The sequence below is a fragment of the Narcine bancroftii genome, chromosome 3, assembly GCF_036971445.1.
Source record: "Narcine bancroftii isolate sNarBan1 chromosome 3, sNarBan1.hap1, whole genome shotgun sequence".
Classification (NCBI taxonomy): Eukaryota; Metazoa; Chordata; class Chondrichthyes; order Torpediniformes; family Narcinidae; genus Narcine; species Narcine bancroftii.
Window position 1 is genome coordinate 49174156 of NC_091471.1, and position 14453 is coordinate 49188608.

Here is a 14453-nt window from a genome sequence, read left to right on the forward strand (position 1 = left end):
TTTGTCCCAAAGAAGAAAAAGCATTCTAAAGGGAGGATGAGGAATCTTTGCCTGACAAAACAAACCAAAACCAACAGAAAGCAACAAAAAAAAATAAAGGGAAAAATATGATAGTAACCAAGCCAATGACTTAAACAAGGATAACAAAAGTGATTTCAGATAGATAAAGAGTAAAAAAAAGGCAAATGTTGACATTGGACACCTGGAAATGACACCGGAGAAGTGGTAATAAGGACCAAAGGAGTGGTAGTGAACTGAATAGATATTTTGCATCAGTCTCCACTATGGAAGACACTAGTGAAGTGCATGAAATTCAAGGAAGTTAGGGGGCAGAAGTGACTATAGTTTCAATTACTAAGAAGATGGTGCTTGGGCTGCTGGAGGCTGGATAAGCCACCTGGACCAGATAGGGGTTCTGAAAGATATTGTTGTCATATCACTTGTGATCTTTCAAGAATCGCTAGAGTCAGGAATGGTTCCAGAGAACTAGTAATTTTGAAATATCACTCTACTCTTTAAGAAGGGATAGAGGCAAAAGAAAGGAAATTACAGTTTACACTAAAATATTGGAGAAAGTCATCAAGTCACACAGTGTTCTTTATGTAGCAAAGATAAAAAATACATAACCAATGTTTCAGGCCAGGGCCTTTCATCAAGGAATGAGCAAAAAGCAGCCAGGACCTGAATAATATTTTTTTTTAAATTTTGACCTACAGCACAGCAACAGACCATTGTGTCCCACAACTCCGTGCAAGTAGCACCTTCACTCTGTCTGCAGCAACAGTGGGCATCTCCCAGTGACCAACCATTTCAATTCCACACTCCACTCTCACACCAACACGTCTGTCCATGGCCTCGTGCACTACCAAACTGAGGCTAACTGCAATTTGGAGGAGCAACACCTAATATTCTGTCTGGACACTCTCCAACTGGATGAAATTAACATTGACTTCTCTGCTTTCCATTCAGCCACTCTCCATTTTCCCTGATCCTCCTGTCTCCCTTCTGTCTGTGGGACTTCTCCATTAGCTGCTTGGCTCTTCTCATTGCTCTTTCAACCAGCCCATTTGATTGTGGGTAATCTGAGCTGCTGGTAATGTGGGTGAAGTCTCATGCTGTCACAAAGTCGCGGAGCCTCTGGCTGGTGAATTGACTGCCATTGTCTAAGAGAAATGTATGAGGTAACCAATGTACTGAAAAGTGCCGTTTTAGTTTGGTGATGATGGCCGCAGATGTTGCGTTTTGGAGAAGGTCTATCTTGAACCAGCCTGAGTATAATCTATTAGTATTAGGTACTGTTGGCTCTGTCATTCAAAGAGGTCGGTAGCAACAGTCAACCAGGGTAGGTTGAGTACCAGATGCAGCTGCAGTGGTTCTTGTTGCTGGTATGGCTTGGTACAGTTGTACACCAAGCAGGACTGTACCTCTTCATCTATGTTTTCTGTCATACCTGGCCAGAAGACAATGTCCCTCGCTCTGCATTTTGTTTTGTTGCTTCTGCGCCAGGGTGCCCTCTGTGCAGGATCTACACATACATATTCTGCAGTGTGCTAGGGGTGACTGCCCTCAGACTCTTCATGATTACCCCTTCATCAACAAGCAGTTTGTGGCGGTAAGGAAAGAAGGGTTGCACCACTGGTGGCAGGCTGCACTGCTTGGCTGACCAGCCAGCCTTAATGAAGGTACCCAGGATGCTTAGGGTTGTGTCTTCTGCTGTGTGCTTTCTTTGTTCATCCAGCTGGGCCAAGAATATGTGGATTACTGTCATCACATTGAAAGTGTCCTCTTCCTCGACCAGCTAGACCTTGCATTTTCTGGGAGCCCGTGATAAAACATCGGCTAAATGCATTTCCTTGCTGCATTTGTCTACAAAGGTAATGTGGTTATTTCTGGAGCCTGAGAATCATACACTGCAGTCTCAGCAGCACTGTGTGAATTTGCTTATTTATTATGTCACCAGAGGTAAATGGTTGGTTTCTATGGTGACCGGCCTGCCATAGACATAATCATTGAATTCTAAGCAGGCAAAAACCACTGCCAGTAGGTCTTTTTCAATCTGAGTATACCTTATTTCTGTATCTGTAAGTGACCTGGAAGTGTATGCCACTGGTCTTCCATTCTTCAGGCATGCTGCTCAAGGCTGAACTGTGAGGTAACTTGCCCAGGTAAGTTCACCATGCCCAGGTCACCCACATCTGCTGGCACCAGCATTTTGCTGATGGCCCTTGTTTTAGACATTTGAACAAATGAAGTACAAATATGGTATAACTTTCGGTACAATGTTTGCATACCACCAACTGAAAACCTACTTGAAGGACAAATTAGGAAGCAGGCTGAGGTTACCAGAAGGAAGCAGTTTTGAATATGTGATTCCCTTGTTGTATCCAGGCCAATACTGGTGAACACATGTTCCTCACAGCTGACTTGATTTAGACAGAACCTGCACTTGCAGAGGTCAAGCCATAGGTTTACCTTCTGTGCCCGGTCGAGTACCTTCTTCGAGCATCGTGCTCTTCCAGTGTCCTGTCACCTACTAGTATGTCATCAACCATGATAGCACAGGGGTACCAAGTGAAAATTTGTTGCATAGACTTTTGGAATACCTCGCTGGCTGAATTTATGCCAAATGGCATCTTCAGGAACCTGTACTGACCAAATGTGGAGCTGCCAGAATGAATTCTTCACATCTAGGACCAAGAATACTGTATTGCCAGCCATCTGTGCAGCAACCTCCTCAACGGTACACATCCTCTATGGTGATGTGGTCTTTTTAGGGCCACATTGAGGTCTCGCAGATTTATACAAAGTCAGATTTCCTGTCCTTCTTTTTTCTTGGTGGCCATCTCGGAGGACACCCATTCAGATGATTTTGAGACTGGAGTGATGACACCCAAGTCCTGCATTCTGTTCAGCTCGGTCTTGACTCTCTCCTTCATTGGCATTGAAATGCGATGTGCCGGCCGGACTATGGGTCTTACCTCAGGGTCAAGCCACCTGGAGTATATCACTGCAAGCCGCCTCAGCTCATCTTTGAAAACTTCACCATGCTCAGAAAAGATCTTCTATGAGAAATCGTCCTTGGATGGACTTATCTGATGGACCTCTGTGCTGAATGAGACGAACCCCATGTCCATGCATGCACTGAGGCCTAGCAGAGGCATGACATCGTCCCGGACTATGAAGAAGGTTAGTACATAGAGCTGTCCTTGTTTAAAACACCAAAGGCGTGCCGTGCCGCTGGTCTGGATTCTGCTGCCTCCATAAGCCACTAAGCTTGTAGCTTTGCTGCATGGTTTGACTTATTCCATCTTTCTCAGCTGACATGACATTGCATTTGGCTCCGGTGTCGACTTTCATCTCGGCCATTTTGCTGTTGACTTCCACAGACACAAAGGCCTCGTTGTTACCTTTGATCCAGATTTTTGCTGGGTTGCCTGCCGTCCTTGTGGTGAGCCCATCGATGTAGTACTCATCATCAGGGTCGTTCCCTCTCTGCTTTGGTTCACAATGATCGATAGTCCTCCTGGGTCTGGTCCATGTGTTGGTGTGCTGCCTGGATCTGCAGCAACTGCTGAAGTGGTTCCATTTGCCGCAGCTCTTGCACTGCTGGCCGAAGGCCGGGCACATCTCCCTTCTATGGTCTTTTCCGCAATTGCCGCATCCTGTCCTGGGTGTGGGTGGCCTGGTTGGCTTGGTTAACTCTTCTTTCTAATCTCCATTGACTGTTTGCTTGCCAGTCCCGTCTGTATCACATCGATGCTTGTGGCCAGCTGTTGTGGAGAGGCCAGCCTTTTACTGTTTTCCTCAGTAGTTTCATACGCCAAGCACTTCGCGATGATGGCCTTTGCTAGTGTCAGTTCGCTGTCTTGCAGGAGTGCCTTCCACATCTTTCTTTGGCTTGGCTTCGCGGACGAAGATTTATGGAGGGGGTAAAAAGTCCACGTCAGCTGCAGGCTCGTTTGTGGCTGACCAGTCCGATGCAGGACAGGCAGACATGATTGCAGCGGTTGCAAGGGAAAATTGGTTGGTTGGGGTTGGGTGTTGGGTTTTTCCTCCTTTGCCTTTTGTCAGTGAGGTGGGCTCTGCGGTCTTCTTCAAAGGAGGCTGCTGCCCGCCAAACTGTGAGGCGCCAAGATGCACGGTTTGAGGCGTTATCAGCCCACTGGCGGTGGTCAATGTGGCAGGCACCAAGAGATTTCTTTAGGCAGTCCTTGTACCTTTTCTTTGGTGCACCTCTGTCACGGTGGCCAGTGGAGAGCTCGCCATATAATACGATCTTGGGAAGGCGATGGTCCTCCATTCTGGAGACCTGAAGAAAACGGAGGTCCTCCATCAGCCAGCTCCCCACCATGACTACCAGCCCCCCCACATCTCCATCGGGCACACAAAACTCAAAACGGTCAACCAGTTTACCTATCTCGGCTGCACCATTTCATCAGATGCAAGGATCGACAATGAGATAGACAACAGACTCGCCAAGGCAAATAGCGCCTTTGGAAGACTACACAAAAGAGTCTGGAAAAACAACCAACTGAAAAACCTCACAAAGATAAGCGTATACAGAGCCGTTGTCATACCCACACTCCTGTTCGGCTCCGAATCATGGGTCCTCTACCGGCACCACCTACGGCTCCTAGAACGCTTCCACCAGCGTTGTCTCCGCTCCATCCTCAACATCCATTGGAGCGCTCACACCCCTAACGTCGAGGTACTCGAGATGGCAGAGGTCGACAGCATCGAGTCCACGCTGCCTTCCACATATTATTGTCTCAAGTGCCTTAGACCATTCTGTCTTTAATTAGTTCATCGCAAAGTGTGCCGAAATTGGATGTTTTCGCCCTGATTTTTAAATCACTGATGTATGAGTGCATTGACTCGCCAAGCTTTTGGTCTCTCATGTTGAATTTATACCTTTTTAAAAAAAATTTTTAGTTTTCACTCTATGAACCATATTGACCAAAATACACATAAACATTTCCCTCTTGAATATACACAGTGTCATTTTCTCCCCTTTTCCTCCCTCCCTTCCCTCCCTCCTTCTCACCCCCCTCCCCACCTACTAAACGTTCAACATATATGATACATTAAACCCATTAAACAATGTCATCACACAATGAAAATAAACAAGAAAATTGTGTTATCTACTTTTACACACTGGGTAAGTTCATTTCGTCTTCTTCTCATTCTGTCATTTTAGGTGGTGGAGGTCCGCGGTAGGACTTCTCTGTTGTGTTCCATGTACGGTTCCCAAATTTGTTCGAGTACTGTGATGTTATTTCTTAAATTATATATATATTTTTTAAATGGAATACATTTATTCATTTCTATGTACCATTGCTGTATTCTCAGGCTATCTTCTAATTTCCAGGTTGACATTATACTTTTTTTTGCTAAAGCTAAGGCTATCATAATAAATCTTTCTTTGTGCTTCATCCAAATCGAGGCCAAGTTCTTTACTTCTTAAAATATTCCCAAGGATATAATACCTATTTCAATTATTACCAATTCACCTAATAGAGAAATTCCTCAAGGAGCTAAAGAAAATAATAAGGAAATTTTTATGTAAAGGGGGGAAACCAAGGATAGTGCTAGATAAATTAACAGAATGATACAAACAAGGGGGCTTACAGCTACCAAACTTTAAAAATTATTTTAGAGGAGCACAATTAAGATACCTATCAGATTTTTATCAAACAAGGGAAAAACCAGATTGGACCAGATTAGACCTAGATAAAATAGGGGAGAATGTACCTGAATATATACTATTTTAGTGGGATGAAAAGCTGGTGCAACATAGGAATTCACCAGTAGTTCACCATCTGCTCAACATTTGGAAGAAGATTCACGTAGAAAGGAAAAAAAAACAAATTATCAACTACCAAAATTAATATTGACGCAAAATTAACTAATCTCTTTCACAATAGATAACCTTTCCTTTAGAGAATGGGAGAGAAAAGGAATCAAAAGAATAGAAAATTGTTTTTCGGGAAATAAATTATTATCTTTTGAACAAATGAAGTACAAATTTGGTATAACTCATGGTACAATGTTTGCATACCACCAACTGAAAACCTACTTGAAGGACAAATTGGGAAGAAGGCTGAGGTTACCAGAAGGAAGCAGTTTTGAATATGTGATTACAGACACAATGATAATTAAAAGATTTATAATGAACATGTACATCAAACTGCAAGAGAAAGAGAATGAGGAAAGAAGCTGTAAACCCAAACAAAAATGGGAACAAGATGTAAACATAAAGAATGAAACATGGGAAAAGCTATGGTCCGGAACTATGAGAAATACAATAAACACGAGGTAACGCTTGATACAATATAATTGGTTACACAGGCTATACATCTCGCCCCAAAAGTTAAATAAATGGGACCCAACAGTATCAGATAGATATTTTCTCTGTAAGAAGGAAACAGGAACAACAGTACATGCAATTTGGGCATGTGAGAAAGTGGAAAAGTTTTGGGAAGATCTAAATCAGGTATTAAATAAAATCACAAAAAATAACATACCAAAAAATCCAGAGATCCTTCTTCTAAGTAATTTATACCTTTCTATTGTCACATTTCTCTGAGGGTTGTACATATCTCTGAATTGACGCTTTAAAAATTCGGAGTCCTCTCTCGACTCAGCCAGGCTGGTAACAAGGTTCCCGTCACGCACTTTGCCTGCATACACAAAAAAATCCTCCCTTTCAATGGCTTCAGGGCCCGCCAAATTTAACTGAATGTGCGCCCTGGTATGGGCAGACGTATCACTATGTGCTTCAGCTATGAATATGTCATATTCCTGTTCAAAGATTTTCCGCCACATTTCCATCAAACATGATGGAAATGGGCCACCTGAATCCATCCACCATTATGGCGACTGTGCAAAATGTGGTTGTGGTTTCTCATTGTGACTGATTTGCGATTGGAAGACTTCAGGCTTGGGGTGCTCTTTATCCCACTTCCATTATTGTGTGCTTAATTACAAGCCAGGTGAGGTAAACCAAACAAAAGTCTTTACTGAACACAACCAAACATGATAAACAGGGTAGGGAGAGAGAGCCCACAGTATGGCATCTGCTCCCTGCCAGTTCTCAATTCAACTAATGCACCCTTGCAGTGCTCATGAATGCACGGTGTGCTTTTGCGGGTACAATGGCTGGAATGTGATTGCATCGGGTGCAGAGCAGCCGAAGGCAGTGGCTGTCTACAGCGGGCAAAGCTACCAGCCACCATTATGTCAATTTCCTACAGGAGTTATATTGAGAGTGTCCTGGCTGGCTGCATCATAGTGTGGTAGGTTTGCAGCAGAGAAATTAATTGAAAATCAATCCACAGGGACTATAAGAGTATCAGAGAAGATCATTAGAGTCCCCCCCCCCCCTCCCCATCGATGTGATCTACTGGGATCATTGTCTGAAGAGAGTTGAAAATTTATTGAGGACCCCTTCCTCCCTGCGCATAGCATTTTCATGCTGCTCCCGATGGGAAAGAGATGCAGGAGCCAGCACCACCAGGCTGAGGAACAGCTTCTTCCCACGAGAATGCTGAATGACCAAGGGAACTGTTCACACTAACCATCTGAGACTCATATTCATTTTGTTTCATTGGGTTGCACTTTGCAACTTGACTTGACTTGACAGACATGATTGCAAAGATAGTACATAGTGTGTAGCAGCGCAGTACAGGTTCTTTGGCCCATAATGTTGTGCCAGTCTATGTAAATGTACTCCACACAATTTAATCTTTCTCGCCTCACAAGCAGAAGCCCATATTTTTCTTACATTTATATGCCTAAGAGTCTTATAAATGTCCATTTTGTACCAGCCTTCACCACCATCCCCAACAATCCATTCTCTGAGTAAAAATGTACTTCTGACATCTCCCCTAAACTTTTCTCCACCTACATCAAATGGATGTTCTCTGGTATTTGCTATTGCCACCCCAGGAAAAGTGTGCTGGCTGTCCACCCTAACTATGTACCTCATAATCTTATATACCTCTATTAAATCACCTTTCATTTTTCATTGCTTCAAAAAGAAAGGACCTAGCTCTGTCAATCTTGCTTCATATCTTCTCCAAACCAGGCAACATTCTGATAAAACTTCTCTGCAACCTCTCTAAAACTTCTACATCTTTCTTTTCTAATTAAACCAGAATTGAATGAGGATAGGATATGGAAAGCAAAATTTTGGATAAACTCCAAGCTTAAAGGGGAAAGAACAAGGGCGTGTTGGGGTGGGGGGGGGGGGGGGTACTTTGGAATAATCAGGCCTAGGTAAAAATGATAACTTTTGTAGTAGACATATTGAAGCTAGGAGAGAAGTGAGAGATGTTATAGCAAAATCAAATTTCCCACTCCATTAAAGTTCATTGTCCCTTTGAAAAGTTGAGAATCATCTCAAATACACACTTGCATTGGATATATGAAACATGAATGAAATGTGGAAATTGAAATACCAGGCAGACCACAATCTTTCCCATTGTCTATCCATTGAGGTCAAACCTTCCATCTATCTACTATCAAGAATAATAGATAGAAAACTGACAAATAATGATAAAAATTTCTCAACCATAGTGCTACTGAACAATAATTTTGATTTTAATTGGAGTCACTTGATTAAGAAAATAATATAAAGTGGTATAAAAATGAAATTGAAAGATTGGGACATGTAATTTCTGTTTACTATTGTGGAAAAGTGCCCTGTTCAGACTACTTTGTGGATGAAGAGATAGTGATAGGCAAATGACTGACACAAGTATTGTTCCTTCAGGGTGCAACCCACTGGGAGGCATTGGTTTCCATCCTAAAAAGATGCCTCTGGGAATCATGTGATTAGAATCACCTTGAATGTTGTGTCATCTTAGCTTGACCAGATCTGCAAGGACATATTAACCTCCTCTTGTGATTTAAAAAAAACATTCTAATTTAACAAGTAATTAAGGGTCACATGTAGGATAAGGAACAGGATAATCTGGGATTATGTACAGGAAGCCTTGTTTCCACGGCAACCTAAATGACAGGGGTGTTACTGCTGAGGTCGTTCAGTTAATGAGCAGGGAAGAGTTGTCAGTTCCAAAACAATGAGGCTTGGCAATTGGAAATGTATTGAATAAATAGTACTCTTTGAAATGTTGCTTCCTTGTCCAGAATTGAAAATAGACATAATTCCTTGCACCTAACTTTAACCCCTGCAAGCCCAGTGTTGAAATAGAAAATTATTCTGCCATCTCTCATGCTAACTGAGAGAAATCAAACTATAGGAATTCTTTACCATTGAGTACCATGAATGCTCAATTATTGAGTACATTCCAAATAGAGATTGATGGATATTCAGCTTCTACAAGAATTAAGAGATGGGGGAGCAAGATAATATATTTTAGTTAAATAGTCAAAAATGGAGGAAAGGTTAAAAAAAAAGCTATGATCTAAGTCAGTGGTTCTCAACCTTTTTCTTTCCACTCACATACCACTTTAAGTAATCCCAATGCCTTTGGTGCTCTGTGATTAGTAAGGGATTGCTTAAGGTGGAATGTAAGTGGGAAGGGAAGGTTGAGAATCACTGCTCTAGACCCAACTGTTACTGAAATATTTTGCTTGATGAAAATTGTCATTGCCCATTTCCTTTGGAGTTATGAAATTGTGCACATAACAAGTCAATTAAGTACATTTAAAACAGTGGCTTTCAGGCTTTTTCTTTCCATCCATATCTTTAGCTTGGCTTCGCGGATGAAGATTTATGGAGGGGTAAAGTCCACGTCAGCTGCAGGCTCGTTTGTGGCTGACAAGTCCGATGCGGGACAGGCAGACACGGTTGCAGCAGTTGCAAGGGAAAATTGGTTGGTTGGGGTTGGGTGTTGGGTTTTTCCTCCTTTGTCTTTTGACAGTGAGGTGGGCTCTGCGGTCTTCTTCAAAGGAGGTTGCTGCCCGCCGAACTGTGAGGCGCCAAGAAGCACGGTTTGAGGCGATATCAGCCCACTGGCGGTGGTCAATGTGGCAGGCACCAAGAGCTTTCTTTAGGCAGTCCTTGTACCTCTTCTTTGGTGCACCTCTGTCTCGGTGGCCAGTGGAGAGCTCGCCATGTAACATGATCTTGGGAAGGCGATGGTCCTCCATTCTGGAGACGTTAAGTAATCCCTTAAATAATCCCAATGCTTACTAATCAGACAGCACCTATAAAAAGGTTGAGAAACACTGATATAACAGAGCAGACACAAGAGCCAAATGGCTTATACCTGATTCTATTTCTTTTGTTCTCTTATATAGAGTCAAACTTTGTTCTTATCATCTCTTAGTTTTCACTTCCAAAGTACCATGCATTTAAAACCTGGAAATATCCAACAGGTCAGACAGCAGCTATAGAGAGTGAAACAATGTTATCATTTCAGTTACATGGCCCTTTAAAACTTGGATGTTGTATCATCTAACCATTATTTCTCAGTTTACTTAATCTTTTGTCATATTTTCAGAGTTGGCCACGTCATAATTGTCATTTGGTTCCTAAATGAGATATTCAAGAGCTAAATTCATATTTCAGTCAACACACCCAAATGCAACATAATTATTTTCTTTTATCTTTACAGTTGATTGAATAAGAGACTGAAAGGCTCAGGGGTGGTGTACTAAATTAGTTTATTCAATACCATGTATTTGCAAAAATGTTATTTAAGTAATTTCTGAATAGATTTTAAATTATTTTATTTTCTCATGTCTTTGATTATTGTTTACTAAACCCTGAAACAGTGAAATGAAAGTGGGACACTGCCCTGTAAATTCTTGCATCCTGCAGAAGTTTTAACTAATCACAGTGATAGTTCAAATCCAGGCTTAGAAGTACTGATAAGATCTTTCAAAGATTTGGTTTGGAGCCTTGGGAGAGGTTTTTGATTTTTACAAGCAGAGAGAGGAAAAAACAAACAGGATTCTTCTCTGAGAGAGAGAGTGAGTGAAAGAGACAGAGAGAGAGAGAGAGAGAGAGGTCAGTTCTACAGTAGCAGTTGAGGCTGCAAAATGGCAAGCTGGCAGGCTTGTTGAAAAACCCCGTTTTGAAGTTGGGTTTTTGAGTTCTGAGTTCAGCCTGTTTAAAACACCTAGTCCTTACAAGAGGAAAGAGGTGGCTAGAGTGTTTCTCCTGAAATAAGGGAAACAGGAGGAACTCTGTGCTGACCTGGAAGAAGAGGTTATCATTTAGAAAACCCAAGATGGGGCAAGTTTATTTGGCAAGACACTGAAGTAACTGATTTGAGGAAATCAGTTTGTGTGTGTTCAATGAGCAACAAATACCATAAATATTTGTGTATAATGTGTTCCATGTATAATGCAACCCCTCCCATTTCTGAGAGGAAAAAGGGGGGGAAATTTTTACCCCATGTATAGTATAACTCCCCCTCCCCTGAGTCGCACTACTGTCTCTCTGCTTGCCCGCCTCGCCGGCCCATGTATAATACAACTCCCCCTCCCCTGAGTCGCACTACTGTCTCTCTGCTTGCCCGCCCGCCCATTCCATGTATAATACAACTCCCCCTCCCCTGAGTTGCACTGCTGTCTCTCTGCTTGCCTGCCCGCCCAGCCCATGTATAATACAACTCCTCCTCCCCTGAGTCACACTACTGACTCTCTGCTTGCCTGCCCGCCCAGCCCATGTATAATACAACTCCCCCTCCCCTGAGTTGCACTAATGTCTCTCTGCTTGCCCGCCTGGCCGGCCCATGTATAATACAACTCCCCCTCCCCTGAGTCGCACTGCTGTCTCTCTGCTTGCCCGCCTGGCCAGCCCATGTATAATACAACTCCCCCTCCCCTGAGTTGCACTGCTGTCTCTCTGCTTGCCCGCCTGGCCGGCCCATGTATAATACAACTCCCCCTCTCCTGAGTCGCACTGCTGTCTCTCTGCTTGCCCGCCTGGCCAGCCCATGTATAATACAACTCCCCCTCCCCTGAGTCGCACTACTGTCTCTCTGCTTGCCCGCCTGGCCGGCCCATGTATAATACAACTCCCCCTCCCCTGTGTCGCACTGCTGTCTCTCTGCTTACCCGCCTGGCCAGCCCATGTATAATACAATTCCCCCTCCCCTGAGTCGCACTGCTGTCTCTCTGCTTGCCTGCCCGCCCAGCCCATGTATAATACAACTCGCCCTCCCCTGAGTTGCACTACTGTCTCTCTTCTTGCCTGCCCGCCCGGCCCATGTATAATACAACTCCCCCTCCCCTGAGTCGCACTACTGTCTCTCTGCTTGCCCGCCCGGCCGGCCCATGTATAATACAACTCCCCCTCCCCTGAGTCGCACTACTGTCTCTCTGCTTGCCCGCCTGGCCAGCCAATGTATAATACAACTCCCCCTCCCCTGAGTCGCACTACTGTCTCTCTGCTTGCCCGACTGGCCAGCCCATGTATAATACAACTCCCCCTCCCCTGAGTCGCACTACTGTCTCTCTGCTTGCCCGCCTGGCCGGCCCATGTATAATACAACTCCCCCTCCCCTGAGTCGCACTACTGTCTCTCTGCTTGCCCGCCTGGCCTGCCCATGTATAATACAACTCCCCCTCCCCTGAGTCGCACTGCTGTCTCTCTGCTTGCCTGCCTGGCCAGCCCATGAATATTACAACTCCCCCTCCCCTGAGTCGCACTACTGTCTCTCTGCTTGCCCGCCTGGCCAGCCCATGTATAATACAACTCCCCCTCCCCTGTGTCGCACTACTGTCTCTCTGCTTGCCCGCCTGGCCGGCCCATGTATAATACAACTCCCCCTCCCCTGAGTCGCACTACTGTCTCTCTGCTTGCCCGCCTGGCCAGCCCATGTATAATACAACTCCCCCACCCCTGAGTCGCACTACTGTCTCTCTGCTTCCCCGCCTGGCCGGCCCATGTATAATACAACTCCCCCTCCCCTGAGTCACACTGCTGTCTCTCTGCTTTCCCGCCTGGCCAGCCCATGTATAATACAACTCCCCCTCCCCTGAGTCGCACTGCTGTCTCTCTGCTTGCCCGCCTGGCCAGCCCATGTATAATACAACTCCCCCTCCCCTGAGTCGCACTGCTGTCTCTCTGCTTGCCCGCCTGGCCAGCCCATGTATAATACAACTCCCCCTCCCCTGAGTCGCACTGCTGTCTCTCTGCTTGCCCGCCTGGCCAGCCCATGTATAATACAACTCCCCCTCCCCTGAGTCGCACTACTGTCTCTCTGCTTGCCCGCCTGGCCAGCCCATGTATAATACAACTCCCCCTCCCCTGATTCGCACTACTGTCTCTCTGCTTGCCCGCCTGGCCAGCCCATGTATAGTACAACTCCCCCTCCCCTGAGTCGCACTACTGTCTCTCTGCTTGCCCGCCTGGCCGGCCTCTTGAGTTACGCTGCTGACTAATACTCGTCTGCCTGCCTGCAGAAAAGAAATCTTTACATTTTACTCTCGTGTATAATGTGACCCCCCCCCCCCCACTATTTTTGAGGGGAAAAAGGGGGAATTTTTTTGCATTATATACGAATATTTATGGTTTGTCTCTGAAACCAACAAGAACCTTCTTGAGCAGTAACCATTTAACTTTAAGCCCCAGAGCCTGGTCAAGATTCATAAATGCTAAATTCTGTGCACAGTATAAGAATTGCCTGATAGCAGTGAACTTGAAGAAGTGAAAAGTGAAAAGTCACTGTATATGTGTGAAAAAGAAATAGTGTATATCATGGCTAATGTGATTTATGGTGTGAAAAATAAAAAAATTAAATAAAAAAAAAAATAAAAAAAAAAAAGAAGTGAAAAGTGAATGATTGGACTGTGAAGTGAAGAACTTTCCTGGACATGTACACATTACATACATGTGATCTTAGAATTAGAAGGGGATTAAGTTAGGTTAAGTGAAGATATTAGTAATAAGTTAAAGTTTGATCTTTTTATTATGTTTAAAGAAAATTAAAAGCAACTTTTGTTTAAGTAACCGTTGTCTTGGTGAATTTCTATTGCTGCTGGGTTTTGGGGGTCCTCTGGGCTCGTAACAAGTGGTGGCTTGTCTATTTCAGATTGAAACATTTGGAGTTTTGGGATCTTAAACTTTTGAAGCTTTTGTGATTTATTAGTTAATTGGTTTTTCCAAGCTAACTTAAAGCTTGTGTGTGGGGAAAAACAGCAGCAAGGAATATTAAAACATTTTTGTAACACCCACCACCTGCGGAGCTGCAGGGAAAAAGAACTGATGGTCATTGCTAAGGAATTAAATCTGGCTGAAGTCAAGTATTGGATGATGAAAATACAAATACAAAGGATTATAACAAAATATTATATAGGTGAGTGAAAATTTGTTGAGAAAAACAATTTTCTGGAGGATAGATCTGTTGAATTGGAATTGGAATTGTAGAAACAAAAACATGAATCAGAGTTCATGGAGAAAAGAGGCTACGAAAATGAGGGAATACGAGTTAGAAGTAGCTAAAAATGGAGGAAAGATGATGAGTGACAAAGAA

At 43.9% G+C, this 14453-nt stretch overlaps 1 long non-coding RNA gene across 1 annotated transcript in view; it reads left to right on the forward strand.

The window, feature by feature from the left end:
- The first annotated feature begins 2030 nt into the window (after positions 1–2030).
- LOC138757156 (uncharacterized) overlaps positions 2031–14453 on the forward strand; it is a 100968-nt gene continuing 88545 nt past the window's right edge. Inside the window, exon 1 of the long non-coding RNA XR_011353380.1 lies at positions 2031–2165. This is a non-coding gene — a long non-coding RNA (uncharacterized lncRNA). The remainder of the gene's footprint in view (positions 2166–14453) is intronic.